The sequence below is a fragment of the Podarcis tiliguerta genome, assembly GCF_965153285.1.
Source record: "Podarcis tiliguerta genome assembly, chromosome: Z".
NCBI classification, from domain to species: Eukaryota; Metazoa; Chordata; class Lepidosauria; order Squamata; family Lacertidae; genus Podarcis; species Podarcis tiliguerta.
Genome location: NC_139553.1, coordinates 13,848,306 through 13,864,174, shown reverse-complemented (window position 1 = coordinate 13,864,174; position 15,869 = coordinate 13,848,306). Strand labels below are relative to the sequence as shown.

General features: G+C 44.1%; 1 protein-coding gene and 1 long non-coding RNA gene across 2 annotated transcripts in view; one reads left to right on the top strand and one right to left on the bottom strand.

The window, feature by feature from the left end:
• Nucleotides 1–6,051: 6,051 nt before the first annotated feature.
• The window catches only part of LOC310669594 (uncharacterized protein), a 570,356-nt gene continuing 560,538 nt past the window's right edge, over nt 6,052–15,869 (bottom strand). The window contains exon 4 of the mRNA XM_083423962.1: nt 6,052–6,565. The gene's annotated coding sequence lies outside the window, so the exon portion shown is untranslated. The remainder of the gene's footprint in view (nt 6,566–15,869) is intronic.
• LOC310669769 lies at nt 10,190–13,553 on the top strand. Its single transcript, XR_014507372.1, has 2 exons — nt 10,190–11,425; nt 12,324–13,553. It is a non-coding gene; the product is annotated as an uncharacterized lncRNA (long non-coding RNA).

The window sequence follows — 15,869 nt, the reverse complement described above, 5'->3', positions numbered from 1 at the left end:
AGTTCCTGTCCTAGAACTCCCATCATTCCTGACCATTGGACCTCCTGCTTGGGCTGCTGGGAGCTGAGGCCCGGTGGTATTTGGGGTGGCAAATTTCCCTACCCTGCTTTAAAACTTGTTGACAATTAACACCTCTCCTCTCCCATCTAAAATTTAAAATGGCCCTCTTGCACTTAACTTAGAAGGAAGAAGATAAGAACATAAGAAGAGCCTGATGAATCCATCTAGTCTAGTATCATGTTCTCACAGTGGCCAACTAAATGCCCATGGGAAAGCCTCAAGCAAGACCTGGGCATGAAAGCTTTCTCTCCTCCTGTGATTTCCAGCAACAGAATTTGTCCAATCCGCTTATAAAGCCATCCAAGTTGGTGGCTATCATTTCTTCCTGTGGGAGTGAGTTCCACAGTTTAACCATGAGCTGTGTGAAGAAGTACTTTCTTTTGTCTGTACCAAATCTTCCAATATTCAGCTAGACTGGATCTCGAGGAGTTCTGGTGTTATGAGGGAGTCAACAAAAAAACCCTTTATCCGCATTCTCCATGCCCTGCATAATCTTATAAACCTCTGTCATATCACCTCTTATTATTCTTTCTTTAAAATAGCAAAGTTCTAAGATTTGTGTGTTCCCATCCCAGATCTGAAATAACGGATTGACAAGAGGGGCAGACTTTATTTCTTTAATTCTGCCTGTTCCAGTTCCTTTCTGCAGTATTTCACACCTCAATTTTTATTCCCTGAAAAACGCTGCTTCACCTTGATCTTTTGCAGAGGTCAGGGAGAATGGTCAGGCACAAGACGAGCGTGTTAATACTCAGCATTATAACCTTTGGAGATTCCTGTCACACTCTGGCCAGGCCGGCCTTCTGGGCCAGGTTCAATCCTGGGCTGGTCGCCCAATTGCTGCTATTGAGTCTGAAAGATCAGCGAGTAATCACGGCCACTGTGCTGAAATGCATTATTCATTAGAGGCCCTCTACTTGCCCTTATCATGAAAGATCAGGGTGGGTTCCAACAATATTTAAAAGCAGATTATTATTATTTTTGTATGTTCAGGCATTAAGATTTAAAATCCCATCAGTCCTAACAAAATGAAAATCTTGGCTCTTTGAATGGCCTTATGAAATCATTCCTGTGTCTCTGGATCTGCCAAATCCTTCAGACACAGTCTGGGAAACCTCAGGCCCAGGAGATGGTTGTGGCCCTCCAGCCTTCTCTACGTGGCCCTCAGAATCCTTCCCCAGCTCATGCCCTTCCCTCACCAGCCTTGCTCGGTGCTAATGTCATAGACAGTTTTGGAAAGTCCTGACCTTCGCCTGTTGGTTACTATTTCTTGGGCCACTGATCACTTGTGTTGCTTTTGCTTGGACCTTTTACCACTTCTGCAACATCATTTGTGCAATGAATGAAAATGAATTTGCAATTGAAGGTGAAAATGGATCATCCATTTAGATAACAGTCCCTAAAAAAACAGACGGCTTCCATCATCAGAGGAATAAAGAGGTCAGAATCCTCTTTTGACTATAACGTTGCATGCATTGTTAACAAATTGTTTGTTTCAAACATTGTTATTTTATTACATCAGCTGTTTATTTTTGATTGCCTTTATGTCCTGTCCCTTGCCTGACATTCTAAGGACAGCAGGTGCCTGTCCCTGAGAGGTGCTGCCTGGCCCAAAGTTATCAAGTAATCTTTATGTGTGGATTTGAACCCTGATTTCCCTAGTCTAAAAGCCCAAGTCTCTAATACCTAATCCTGGACTGACACCAGCCATGGAGTACTCCAAGGATAACACCAGTTGTTGAGCATCTTAACCAGCAGACAGGGTCTTCTAGTACTGGCATTTAGGATCCCCTTGGGGTGCCCTCTGGGTCGGGACTTGCTGGAGAACCCCTGTAGCTGTTGGAGGAAAAGGTGGTGGTGCTCCAGTCCTCAAGAACATTAGCACCAAAGGTCCAGGCTGAACAACAGCATCATAGCATACATCTATGCACCCAGGGTTGTTGTGCTACTCTTGAGTAAGGGGCCAGCTTGTAAGCAATCCCTGAAAGTTATTTAGTACTAGTGGCTGTGGTCAGTGTGTGGTCCGGGAGGCCTGAGGTTCTCCTGAAGTGGAGGAATGGCAGATGAAGATGATGGACTTTTTGGAGCTGGCCAACCTGATTGGAAGAACCCGCGAACAGAAAGAGGAGGAGCATCAAGAAGAATGGACGAAATTCAAGGACTATTTAGCTAGACATTCTAACATAACACAGAACTACTTGTAAGTACCAAATTGGCCTAGGAGTAAAATATGTTGAATTGTATAACATAATGGATTGAGAACATTACGAAAAGAAAGAAAGATGTTAATTGAATAAGTTAATTTTATTTGAAAATGGATATTGGAAAACTGCTACAATGAATTCTATGGAAACACAGTTAGGGGGGATTTGAGGAAGTCATTCAACATTGATATTTAAATTGGGATTTTAACAGTTAGGATACATATTTAGTTGTTTGTCTATTTAATATTGTAATGTTTTTCTTTTGTGTTTGTTATAAATTTGGAAAACCAATAAAAAAGTTTTGGAAAAAAGTAAGATTTAACTGTCTGTCTGATATGTATCTCTATGTGATTTTTTTGTGTTGGGAGGGGAAGTATAATCTTATCTGCCTCAGCCAGCAAAATGTATTGGGTCTAACACGCAAATCCCTACACTGCTCTGGCCCTTTTAATTTTATTTATATTATTGTGGCATCTATAACTGCGCCGGTTTCGCATATCGAAGTGGACATATATGGCGTCAGGCCATCTCTCAGGTAAACTGGCTCCAAGCTGTTAAAGGCTTTGTACACCACTGGTAATACTTTGAACTTGGCCGGTTAGCAAATCAGCAACCAGTTCAGGTCTCTGAGCACAGGTGTTATACACTGACAGGGCCTCAGTCCTGTCAGCGATCAGGCAGCAGCATTCTGTGCTAGCCTACTTTGAATTCTGCCTCACACAAAAGGCCCATTCTAGATCAACCACTGAGTGACAATTAGCTCTTTGACAACAAAGAGACTTGTGGCATTTTCAAGACTGGCAAAATTTATTAGGCATCAGCTTTTGTGAACTTCGATGGATGTGAGACACATTCAGAGACTGTATTGTTAATCTGCTGGGCATTGTAGGGCTTAGTTTCCGGTGGATAATGTGAAAGGAATGAAGATGCCAAGAGGCGAAATCTTGAGTGGGGCCAGAATAAATGAGCCGAGTGGCTCCTTCCAACTGGGCTCGGTAGGAGCTCTCTGATGGCACAGTTGAACTCGATTAACTTTTCAAGGGTTGGGGACCTCCCGTGGCCACCGGGAAATGAAGGCGCAACTGCCCTCCCTGCCATGCTATGGACCCCCTTGCCTATTCTGGCCTTTGTTCCCTTTGTCTGACGAGGAAAAGGCTCTGTGTGTCAACAAATAGGCATTATGGAGGGCTTCTTTCCCTGCTGCTTCCTCTGAATTACCAGACAAAATAAACAAATAAATAAATAACCTCCAAAGACAGAAATCTGGAGGTCAGGCTCTGAAAAGGTGGAAAAGGAAACACAGAGACGGAGTTGAGGCAGACTTGAATTACAGAATCATACAACTGTAAGGTTTGGATGGGACCCAAAGGGTCATCTAGCCCAACCCCCTGCAGTGCAGGAATCGTGAAGAGGAGTGCTTAAGGAAATAATGCTGTGGCATTTCTCTCGTTATCTGGACAATGTGCCCTGAATTTTTTTTTTAAAAAAGTGTGGTCTGGAAGCAATTGCAAAGGCAGATGTGTTGTCTAATGGACAGGCAGTTGAGTTAGCTTAATCACAAGGTCGTAGGTTTGAGTCCCACATCGGACAAAATATTCCTATGCTACAGGGGGTCAGACTGGATGGCCCTCGTGGTCCCTTCCAACTCTACCATTTCTATGATTCTAAGAGAGCTCTCCTCTTCTGTGGTCAGGAACCTTAAACCAAGGGCCAAATGCAGCCCTCCAGACCTCTCCTCCAGGCCTGTGGGACTTTCTAGGCTACGCAGCTTCCTAGGTCACACCCCCTGTCCTCAGGTGACACACCTCAATCTGTACCTTCCCCAAGAGCTTTTTCTTGCCTGGGATGTGCCCTTCAGCTGTAATCATGTCTCTTGCTTGCCTGGATAGAGGACAGAGAGTGAGGGGAGGGGTATCTCTGAGTGTATGCAGAAACAAGCCTAGTGCACAAAGGTAAAGCGAGAATACATTGCTCCCCCCACTTTTGGTTCTGGCCCTGCCCACCACCTTGGAAGGTTGCCCTGAACGGAACATGGCCCTCACATGAAAGGCTCCTGCACCCACTCACAGCACACGAAGCATTGCGTAAATACTAACAATGAACTCATTATTCAGGTGTGCCTCCTTAGTTATCCAAAACATAAGAGGAAGGAATCAGAGAAACCTAAGGCCTATGTTAAAAAACAGCGCCAGTTTTTTATAGGGGGGAGAGTCCTAAAGGGATAGGGGGAACCCAATGGCCACAGAATGCTGATTGTAGTAGGAAATGGAAGGCAGGGGACCAGGGTATGGAAGGCAGCGCTGCAGAGGAGGGCAGGGCTGTCTGGCACTCTACTCCATGATAAAAAAAAAGTCCTGGTCCCCTTTGAATTTCAGTCTTCAGGAGCACCCCCCCCCACACACACACACACTTCTTCACACACACCTTCCCCTCCCCTCCCCATTTCTGGTGTTACTGGTCCACTGTTAGCATCCAGGAAGTTTGTGGGAACTTGGCAATACGGAGGGATGCTGTTTTCTTGGCTCCAGAATAAACTCTGCATGCCCGGAACTAGAGCAAGGAGAAACGAAATTGGAGATCAGAGCTGTCATGTCTTGTAACATTTCTCGTGGGGGTCACCTTTCCTTCCAGAGCATGATTTTTTAGGATTTGACTTTGGGATATTGATTTTGAATTTCCTTGTTTTTGTGTCCTGTTAATTTTCACTTGTTTCCTCTTCTTCTTCTTTCTGCAAAGCAAGCCCAGAGTCACCTTCAGCTCCTCTCTGATTTTGGATGTGGGGGAGGCAGGGAGGAGAGAACAACTCTGCCTTTGAATTTGCTGGTCATAGAAAGAGTTTTCAAAGGAACGATGGCTCTGTTGGCGATTATTTGACTAGAAAAACACCATGGGTTGCATGCTGAGATTTTAGATGGAACGTCTCTCTTGTAGATGATCAAGGAAGCCAGATCAGTCTCAAAGATGCATCGTAGTGGCTTACTCCATGGCCTTTTGCCACACTCCTAACCTTTCCTCCAAGGAACTCAAGGTGATGTATGCACTTCTCTCCCCCTGCTACATTTTATCCTCAAAACGAGACTGTGGGGTTGGTCAGGCTGAGAGACAGTTGCTCAGTCACCCAAAGTCACCCTTCATGGCTCAGCAGGGAGATCTCCCAGATCTAGCACTCAAAGGTAGCTGTGGACCTACTTCAGGCATTCATTCTGCGACTTCCAACCAAGGTGTCACTGGGAGCTATCCAGGGTGCTGCCCCACCTTTGCCTTCTCTACCTGGGCTTGTCTCCTGCTGTATTTACCCTGGCCTTGCTGGGGCCTGGTTCTGTCTCTTAGATTACAAACTTGGTGCTAGCTGAAAAGGTGATGATGTTGAGAACCCCCTAAAAACTAGGCAAAACATATACACACCCCAAACAAATAAAACACAAGACATAAAAAACAGGCAACAAGGTCCACTGCCCCTAAACAACACACAGCCCTAGGGGAAAGTCCTAGCAATGCTATAGAGCTTGAAAGGCTCAAGTGTTTTTCTACTGTAGATTCTAACAACGGGTCAGATAATGCATAATTTGTCCCTTTACAGGGCAGTTTCCTGGTTGATCTTTGGAGATCCTTTTGATATCTTCCTTGAAAGGGAGAGGGGTGGCAACATATTTGAATGTTGAGATATTTCTTAGACCTCGATTCTTCTTCTGAGGCTATGATTATGGGGTTTTTTTCTAAATATATTAGGGGCTCTGCTCACCAACCCAGAGTTTGCCAACCCCTATTCCCCCACACCAACCCCACCTCCCTTTACACCTGACCAAACCCTTCTTTTTACACCTCACTCAACGCTTACAGCTCACCCCAGCCTCTTTTAAAGAAGGGTAAGAAGCTACAGAGAGCAGTTTTCTCAATAGTTTCCCCTCCCTCCATTAAACTTCACTACAGCCTATCAAAGGGATGCGGGTGGCACTGTGGGTTAAACCACAGAGCCTAGGACTTGCCGATCAGAAGGTCGGCGGTTCGAATCCCCGCGATGGGGTGAGCTCCCGTTGCTCGGTCCCTGCTCCTGCCCACCTAGCAGTTCAAAAGCACGTCAAAGTGCATGTAGATAAATAGGTACCGCTCCAGCGGGAAGGTAAGCGGCATTTCCGTGCGCTGCTCTGGTTTGCCAGAAGCGGCTTAGTCATGCTGGCCACACGACCCGGAAGCTGTACGCCGGCTCCCTCGGCCAATAAAGCGAGATGAGCGCTGCAACCCCAGAGGCGGCCACGACTGGACCTAATGGTCAGGGGTCCCTCTACCTTTACCTTTACAGCCTATCAGCAGCCGCATGAACTGCAGCATAATGACATCCATTTGTTTTTATGTATATAGGAAGACATTTGGCACTTTAGTGTTTGGTTGACCATAACAAATATTTGATTGACAACTTTAAAAATTAGTTAAGAAAAAAAAATTAAGAGGAAAATATTGAAATGGGCAGGGGGAGCCTTGGCCAGCAGCAAGGGGGTGTCTAAAGAGGTCAGGATGCCTAGACCTGGTTCTCCCCATTGACCACAACCAGGAATCAAGGTTAATCAAAGAGAAGGATTGTTCTCGTACTGTAATGTAATACTTTGGTAGCAAGTGTCTAGATCTTTGCTATGCTTCCATGCATCAGCCGGTTACACTGAATGCAGATGTCTCTGTTTGGAATCCTTTAATAATTTAAACTTCAATTATAATGGCATGTTTATTATGTCCCATGCAATGCTGCCCTCTAGAGAAAATTGATGGTATCAAATTATAACTTGTGCTTATGGTAGGCCTATTATTGAATAAAATAGATTTAATCATGAATTGATTGATGGCTGGACAAATTAAGGCTTAAAAGTTTTTGAAATGGAAAAAATGAGGTTGGAGCATATGTTAGTCCTAATCAGAGTAGACCCATTTGTTTTAATACCCTGATGTTTTAATACCCTGATGGATTTGTTATTACACATTTTCATTACATATTTATTTTATTTATAGCTGTAAAACTGTTTTAGAGGCCATTATGGCATTTATGTTGTGCATGAATTAATAAATAAAACAATGGACATAACTAACATGGATCCATTGTTTTCAGTGGGTCTACTCTGAGTAGAACTTAAGTTGAAGACAACATAGGATTGTCTATTTTTATGGAATTTATTTTCTTTTCTTGTTTTTCTCTGTCTGAATCCGTTAGATGCCTTTGTTCTTTTGTTATTTAAGAAAAATACATCTAAGGACATAAATGAACTAAACTTTAAACACTGCCCTTTTAAAAGAGGACATTTTGGACTGGAATAGTCTAACCACATATATTTGAAAGTATATCCATATACTTCAGTAAAGATTCTTGCCAGAGAAAAACAATTTAAATGAGGTTTAAAAAATTATCAAAATGTATCAGAAATTGTGTTAAATTTATTACTTTGAAATATTTTAGGCATCTTGTTGGCCACTATTATTTATTATTTATTTCATTTATGAACAGCTTCCTGTGAGACATCTGGAAGTGAATTACAATATCTTCACATATATTGCTGGAAACCTGGGGGGGGGGGGGAAATTGTTGAACTCAGGGTGCTGTTTGCAGACTTCCCATTGCAGCATGTGGTTGGTTCATAGCTGTCAACGTTTCCCTTTTTTTTTTTTAAGGGAAATTCCCTTATTCCGAATAGGATTCCTTGCAAGAAAAGGGAAAAGTTGACAGCTATGGGTTGGTTCTCTGTAAGAACAGGATGTTGGATGAGGTGGGTCTTTCAGCCTGATCCAGCAGGGCTATTCTTACGGTTGGAGGATGGATGGCGGCTAACAGATTGAGATTGAATCCCGACAAGACAGAAGTACTGTTTTGGGGGGACAGGAGGCGGGCAGATGTGGAGGATTCCCTGGTTCTGAATGGCGTAACTGTGCCCCTGAAGGACCAGGTGCGCAGCCTGGGAGTCATTTTGGACTCATAGCTGTCCATGGAGGCACAGGTCAAATCCGTGTCCAGGGCAGCTGTTTACCAGCTCCATCTGGTACGCAGGCTGAGACCCTATCTGACTGCAGACTGCCTCGCCGGAGTGGTGCATGCTCTGGTTATCTCCCGCTTGGACTACTGCAATGCGCTCTATGTGGGGCTACCTTTGAAGGTGACTCGGAAACTACAACTAATCCAGAATGCGGCAGCTAGACTGGTGACTGGGAGCAGCCGCCGAGACCATATAACACCGGTCTTGAAAGACCTACATTGGCTCCCAGTACATTTCCGAGCACAATTCAAAGTGTTGGTGCTGACCTTTAAAGCCCTAAACGGCCTCGGTCCAGTATATCTGAAGGAGCGTCTCCACCCCCATCATTCTACCTGGACACTGAGGTTCAGCACTGAGGGCTTTCTGGCGGTTCCCTCACTGCAAGAAGCCAAGTTACAGGGAACCAGGCAGAGGGCCTTCTTGGTAGTGGCGCCCTCCCTGTGGAACGCCCTCCCACCAGATGTCAAAGAGAACAACAACTAACAGACTTTTAAAAGACATCTGAAGGCAGCCCTGTTTAGGGAAGCTTTTAATGTTTGATGTATTGCAGTATTTTAATATTTTTTTGGAAGCCGCCCAGAGTGGCTGGGGAAGCCCAGCCAGACAGGCGAGGTATAAATAAATTATTATTATTATTATTAATTTTTACTATTATTATTATTATTTTAACAAGCTGAAAATCATCAATCACAACAGTTCCCTGGTGATGCCCCCCCCACCCTTCTTATATTCCTCCTTTGTGTGACAACTGTCAATGTAACCCTCCTGTTTCCTGTTGCCAGGAGTGGACTTTGGTCTTTCAAATTTCAGCAGTGCTCAATTCACAATGTTCAAGTGCCCCATGGCACCCCCTAGACTCAATGCCCAGTGTTGCAGGAGCAGTTGTGCTGCCCTAATTCTGCCTCTGCAGTTGCTGATCCTGATCATTCAGCATTCTCATATCACAGAATCATAGAGTTGGAAGGGACCCTGAGGATCATCTAGTCCAACCCCCTGCAATGCAGGAATATGCAGCTGTCGCTTTCTGGGATCAGACCTGCAACCTTGGCATTATGAGCACCACATTGTAACCAAATGAACTATCCTCTCATTCGGGTCCTCAGGTGGGTCCTTGTACTCCAGGGTAACAAGACAAACACTAAGCTGACTGCTGCATTTATTCTGGAGTCTTTAGTTGATGCATGGATTGAGTTAACAGGAATACATTATATCTATCATCCATCCATCCATCCATCCATCTCTCTATCTATCTATCATCACCTCCCTGGATTTTTATTTTTTGTACTTCTGCAGACCTTGGGGTTCCCAGAAGCCTCCTGATTGCTCCCTGTTGCTTGTGCATTGATCCTGGTTAAATAATGATTGACACTCACCTCTGAACACCAGAATTAACAAGAGTACTGATGAGCAAGTAATGGAATGAGGCAGACCACCTCATCCTTGGAGCCACAGAACAGAAAGAGACACAACATTATACCCCTCTGGCCTAGTTTGATGTGTGCTGTGATTGATGCACATTAAAGCCCTCTGTTTCACCTGTTGTTGGGGGCTGTGAGGGGTTCAAATGAAGAACTTTTGGGTCTGTGTGCAGCTGCCCTGTGTGGTGAGGCACAGAACTGAATGTGGCAGCAACGGCCTGGGCAATTTAGCATCCTTGGTCTCTGCAGTAGTGTAGCGTGGGTTGCCAGTGCCCAGGGCCATGTGGATGGGTGGGCGGGAAAGAGGCAGAGTATGTATGCACATTCATCTGCCTAACGTTTCACCCAGACCGCAGCTGCAGAGATAAGAAGAGTTGCTCCATTGTCTGGATGGAGAGGTCACTTCCTGGTTTGCACGGAGAAGCCATTTTCAATGGAGCCCAGCGACAGAAGCACACAGTATTGAGGAATTGCTGGTTGTTGAAATTTTGCTCCTCTAACAATTTTGCACCCGGGGAAACCACCCGTCTCCCACCACCACCACACTATGCCACTGGGTCTCTGCACTCACTCCATTCATTGACTCCTTCTGGACAAGAACAACCATAAGGGGTTCCTGCTCCAGATAAACCTTGCTTGAGCTTATCTGCTTCATACAGTTGCCCTTTGGTTTTGGCGTTCTGGTTTGCCCCTCTACCCTGCCTCTTGACTTGCCCCTTGTTCCTGTTAGTTTGTGTGTGTGTGTGTGTGTGTGTGTGTGTGTAAATAGCACAGTGAAGTGCATAAATAAATAATCTGGTAAGGCTGCTAGTTGGAAGGATAAAGAAATGTTAAGGTTCATCAAGCCTGGCAAATAAAACCAATCTGAGCACAAGCTTACATGTGGCCATTATGGAGTCATGAGGATGTGAAAAGGAAGATTCAACACTGAAGAAGCAGCAGCAGGAAGGAAGTAAAGCCTGAAGGAACAAATGGTTACTCAAGAAGGAATCAGTGAGGGAAGAATAGGATGCCTTTCTGTCTATTATGCCCAAATGATTCAGGTAACTTATTGCAACTGTTGTTGCTTTAATTCCAGCATTCGATGCCTCCTGGCTGGCTCTATGGTCCTTATCCATAGCTCCTGTCTCACTGCAGACCACTCCCCACAACTCAGTGCTAACTCCCTGGAACTCTGTGTGCATTGAGCTGATGGTAAGAAAATTATTCTCTTAAATACCCCCAAAACAATCGCTGCATCTCAGTTATAGGAAACATATCTTGGCTGTGGATAATAACACCAGGGCTAATGACAACTAAGAATATAACATTATGGTTGCCAACTGGCAGTGGGTGGGGGAGGCTTGGCCAGCTCCTGCAGCGTGAAATGCAGTAATTAGGAGGCAAAGCTTTTCACAGCATTAATGGGAGAAATGTGCCTATTTGGCACCCTCAAAACTCTGCAGGGGTGGAGGCCAATTAGAATGGCTCACCCCCAGAGTCTGATAGATCCAACTGTTTCTTAGTTAGCTCAGGGATGTGTGTGTTCCTGCTGACATGGCTTGTGGTTCCGTCAATGCCTTGGTCACCCTCTGGAGCTGGGAGCTTACTGGAACATCTGACCCTATTCTGCTTCATAAAGCCTATTCAGCTCTAAGACAGCAGCCAGAGTGACAGTGGAGGGGAAACTGAGGCCGCATGTGATTGAGTGACAGCTAAGCAACCATTTCAGTTGTGTGCATTTACTGTTTAGGCTTTGTTGTTGGTTAGTCGTTTAGTCCTGTCTGACTCTTCGTGACCCCCTGGACCAGAGCACGCCAGGCACTCCTGTCTTCCACTGCCTCCTGCAGTTTGGTCAAACTCATATTCATAGCTTCGAGAACACCGTCCAACCATCTCGTCCTCTGTCGTCCCCTTCTCCATGTGCCCTCCGTCTTTCCCAACATCAGGGTCTTTTCCAGGGAGTCTTCTCTTCTCATGAGGTGGCCAAAGTATTGGAGCCTCAGCTTCAGGATCTGTCCTTCCAGTGAGCACTCAGGGCTGATTTCCTTAAGAATGGAGAGGTTTGATCTTCTTGCAGTCCATGGGACTCTCAAAAGTCTCCTCCAGCACCATAATTCAAAAGCATAAATTCTTCGGCGATCAGCCTTCTTTATGGTCCAGCTCTTACTTCCATACATCACTACTGGGAAAACCATAGCTTTTACTATATGGACCTTTGTTGGCAAGGTGATGTCTCTGCTTTTTAAGATGCTGTCTAGATTTGTCATTGCTTTTCTCCCAAGAAGCAGGTGTCTTTTAATTTCATGGCTGCTGTCACCATCTGCAGTGATCATGGAGCCCAAGAAAGTAAACTCTCTCACTGCCTCCATTTCTTCCCCTTCTATTTGCCAGGAGGTGATGGGACCAGTGGCCATGATCTTTGTTTTTTTGATGTTGAGCTTCAGACCCTATTTTGCGCTCTCCTCTTTCACCCTCAATAAAAGGTTCTTTAATTCCTCCTCACTTTCTGCCATCAAGGTTGTGTCATTTGCATATCTGAAGTTGTTGATATTTCTTCCGGCGATCTTAATTCCGGCTAGGGATTCATCCAGCCCAGCCTTTCGCATGATGTATTCTGTATATAAGTTAAATAAGCAGGGACTGTTTAGGCTTAATTGCAGGCTTTTGGAGGAGAGCAGTGATGGGTCCTACCAGATGTTCCCTGGGATTGGGGATTGATAAACCACTGTGGGAATTGCAGCTCCATGAGAGGAATAGGGATCTCCTAATAATTCTCAGCACCGTTAACCAACTATAGCTCCCAGGATTCCTTGAGGGAACCCATAACTGTCTGAAGTGGTATCATAGTGGCTTTTATGTATAGTGAAGATGAGGTCTGGGGGGAGTGGAGGGAGGACAGAAAACCAGACGGGAGGAAAAGTAGCATATCATGGATGAAATCATGGATGCCTGAACAAGAACACTCCATACACAGCAAGATTTTGTTTTAGGTTTCACTTGTATGCCTTTAAAACAATGTTGTTTAGTATTATGAAAAACACTAGAGTTAATTTAATAAAAGAGTTGCCTTTCACATAAGTTTCGAAGTGATTTACTAGCACACAGCAAAAGCAACAAAAATAGGTTTAAGAGAAATACAAACACAAAGGTGTGTATTAAAAACAACACAAACACCCTAGAACTGTGGTTGTACTGCTCCCTGGGGAGGGGATTAAGGGGGGGGGGCACTGGAGATGTAAATGACTTTGAAAAGCTGGAATCACTGGATCAACTTCATCAATTTTGTTGAATTAATTAAATTAAATACTTTTAGTTGGATTTTGAATAAATGTGCAATTAATTGTTACTGGTTTGAATTTTATTGTGTTCTTATCTTCTGGAGAAGAAAAAGATAGAGAGTAAACATTACAAAAATCTGTAGTGAAGTCCCTGCAGTTGGCTGGAACCTTGTATGACTACTTCTAGAAACTCCTGGCAGCCAAACTGGTGCCAAACGTTTTCCCTTAGACCACATTAGTGGTTGTATGGGCAGCCCATGACCTCCATGCACACTGCCAAGGCCTGCATCCTGGGGATGGCACTTTTGGTGCTGCTAATGCAGCAAAAACAGCACAGGAGGCAGCAGTTATGAATTACTGGTCTCTGCAGCCACAGCAGGCGCTGGGACTCTCCAGCAGTTTGACTGCAGCCCCAGAAGTGCACTCCATTGTCTCTTGAGACAGATGGATGCCAACAATAACATTAGTTGTGCAAACAGCTGCTCTGAATCATGTTTTCTATAGAGCAGGGTAGGAGGCACTGGGGATGAACTTATGGAACTAAGGGGGTGGTGGCTTGAAAAAGTTTGGGAGCCACTGCCCTAGGCAGAGACCTTATTTTATATTTATAAATAAATAAATACATACATACATACATCAGTCAACTGGAATGGTTTGTTGAAACATAAAAATTCTTTTTTAAAAATCATTTTTATTGATTTTCCAATTGAAAACATTCAATTAAATATCCAATCAATTAAAAAATAAAAAAATAAAATAAAAAAGATCAAACTATAGTCCAAATTGTATTTATTAATTTCTTGGGGCTCCCCACGGTCTGGATCTCTGGAGCTTATCTCCGCATCTTAGTCCTGCTTCTCCTTGTTGTTTCCTAAACATAAAAATTCTTCATTTGTTTTCAAAAACTACATATGCTGTTCTACAAAAACAGGGACTTCCTTAACATGGAGCTCTATAATATGGAAAAAGCTTACCTGAAAGGCAGATTACTTACCCGAACTGTCACCTCAGGAACAGAGGGGGCAAGCCAGAACCTTTCCCACAATTATCTGCAAGCAACGGGGTTCTGTAGCAATCACGCAGGGGGTGTCCAACAGGCAAGCTGGTGTGGTACAGGTTCCCTAAAAGGGTTAGAAAGTTTTGGAAAGTATTATTTTTTAAAACATATTATGCCAGATTTATGCAGCATAATTTCTTTCCCCACCACCACCACTAGAGGCCACCCACTCTCTCTGTCTGGCCAAAATAATTCCAAGGCTTTCCACTGGAACTGTCAAAGAGTGCACCAACCAGGGTCAGGATTACAATTGAACCAACAAGAAGCCATGCCTTTCAGGCAGTCGGTTATAGAGGAGGGCACAGTGCCCAGTGTGAGGGGAGAATGTGTCATTTATTCATTAATTAAACCTTTTCCTCCCAGTTACACTGGCATGATACCCTGTTTCCCATCATACATGGATACACAGTCTCACTTTTTTAGGGGCTGAGGGAGGGGGGTAAACCTGCTTTTTGTTATTCCAAAGTCAAAATAAGATCCAATCTGGATAAGAACACAAGACTGTAAGAGTTGTTCAACAGTGGAACAACCTTCGACAAGAGGTGGTGGACTCTCCTTCTTTGGAGGTTTCAAGCAGAGGTTAGATGACCATCTGTCATGAATAATCTAGTTGAGATTCCTACATTGCAGGGGGTTGGACTAGATGACCCTCAGGGTCCCTTCCAACTCTACAGTTTTATGATTCTATAAGTCCCATATAGTTCAGCATCCTTTTCTCACACTAGCTAACCAGATGCCTCAATAGGAAGTGACCACATGCAGGATCCGAGCGCAAAGGTTTTCTCCCTACTTCCACCAACTGGTATTTCTGCATTTCTGCCCCTCTGACTGGAGGCAGACCATAGCCATTATGACTAGTAGACACTGATAGCCTTATCCTCTGTGATTTGTGGAATCCTCTTTGAAAGCCGTCCTGTCACTGTTTCCTGTGGGAGTGAGTTCCACAGTCTGACTATGCACTGTGTGATAGAAATATGCTTGCATGTGAAAGGGAGCTCATAATTGCCAATGCGTTCTTATTCTGAAGATTAAATACACAAGTGAATGCAAGGCTGAGGGAAATGTAAAGGCTTTGCATTGAGATAAATGAACTAAAACCAGCAAAGGAAGGCTACTACCTGTCTCTTAATCTCTCCATACCAGGAGAAAAGCTTCACTTGAACAGAAATATTTAGAAGACCAGGAAACCTACCTCCAGTTTAGTCTCTAAATCAGGGCTAGGGCACCTATGGCCCTCCAGATGTTGCTGGATTACAATTACCATCATCCCTGACCACTTGCCAGGGTTTTTTTCTTCTTAAATATTTATTTTTATTTATTTAACAAAAAACATATAATTCAGTTAACATATTATGGTAAAGAAATAAAAGAAAAACAATACAGTTGAATGAAAATGAAAATTAAACTCACACAATCCCTGGGATAGCTCAGTCAGTAGGGCATGAGCCTTTTAATCTCAGGGTTGTGAGTTTGAGTCCCAAACTCTAGTTTGGGCTAAAGATCCCTGGATTGCAGGGGAGGTTGAACTAAACGATCCTTGTGGTCCCTTACAACTCTATGACTTTGCTTTGCTGATATGGAGGGGGCAGTGAAAGATTGTTTTGTTCATAAATTGTTTATGTCCTCAAGATCTTGCAATATTTTCACCTGAAGCTGAAAAGTGACTAAGAATTCTAAGCAGCAGGAGTATTTCACATGAGGCATTTGAACTCTTGGCCATGTTGATGGGAGCTTGGAGTCCAACATCTGGAGAAGGCCATGGGTTCCCCAGTCCTGCTCAAAATGGCTACAGATTACTTTGCCTTTAGTTCTGATATGATGTTCAGACTCCTCTTAACCATTTACTACAGCTGGGGGGG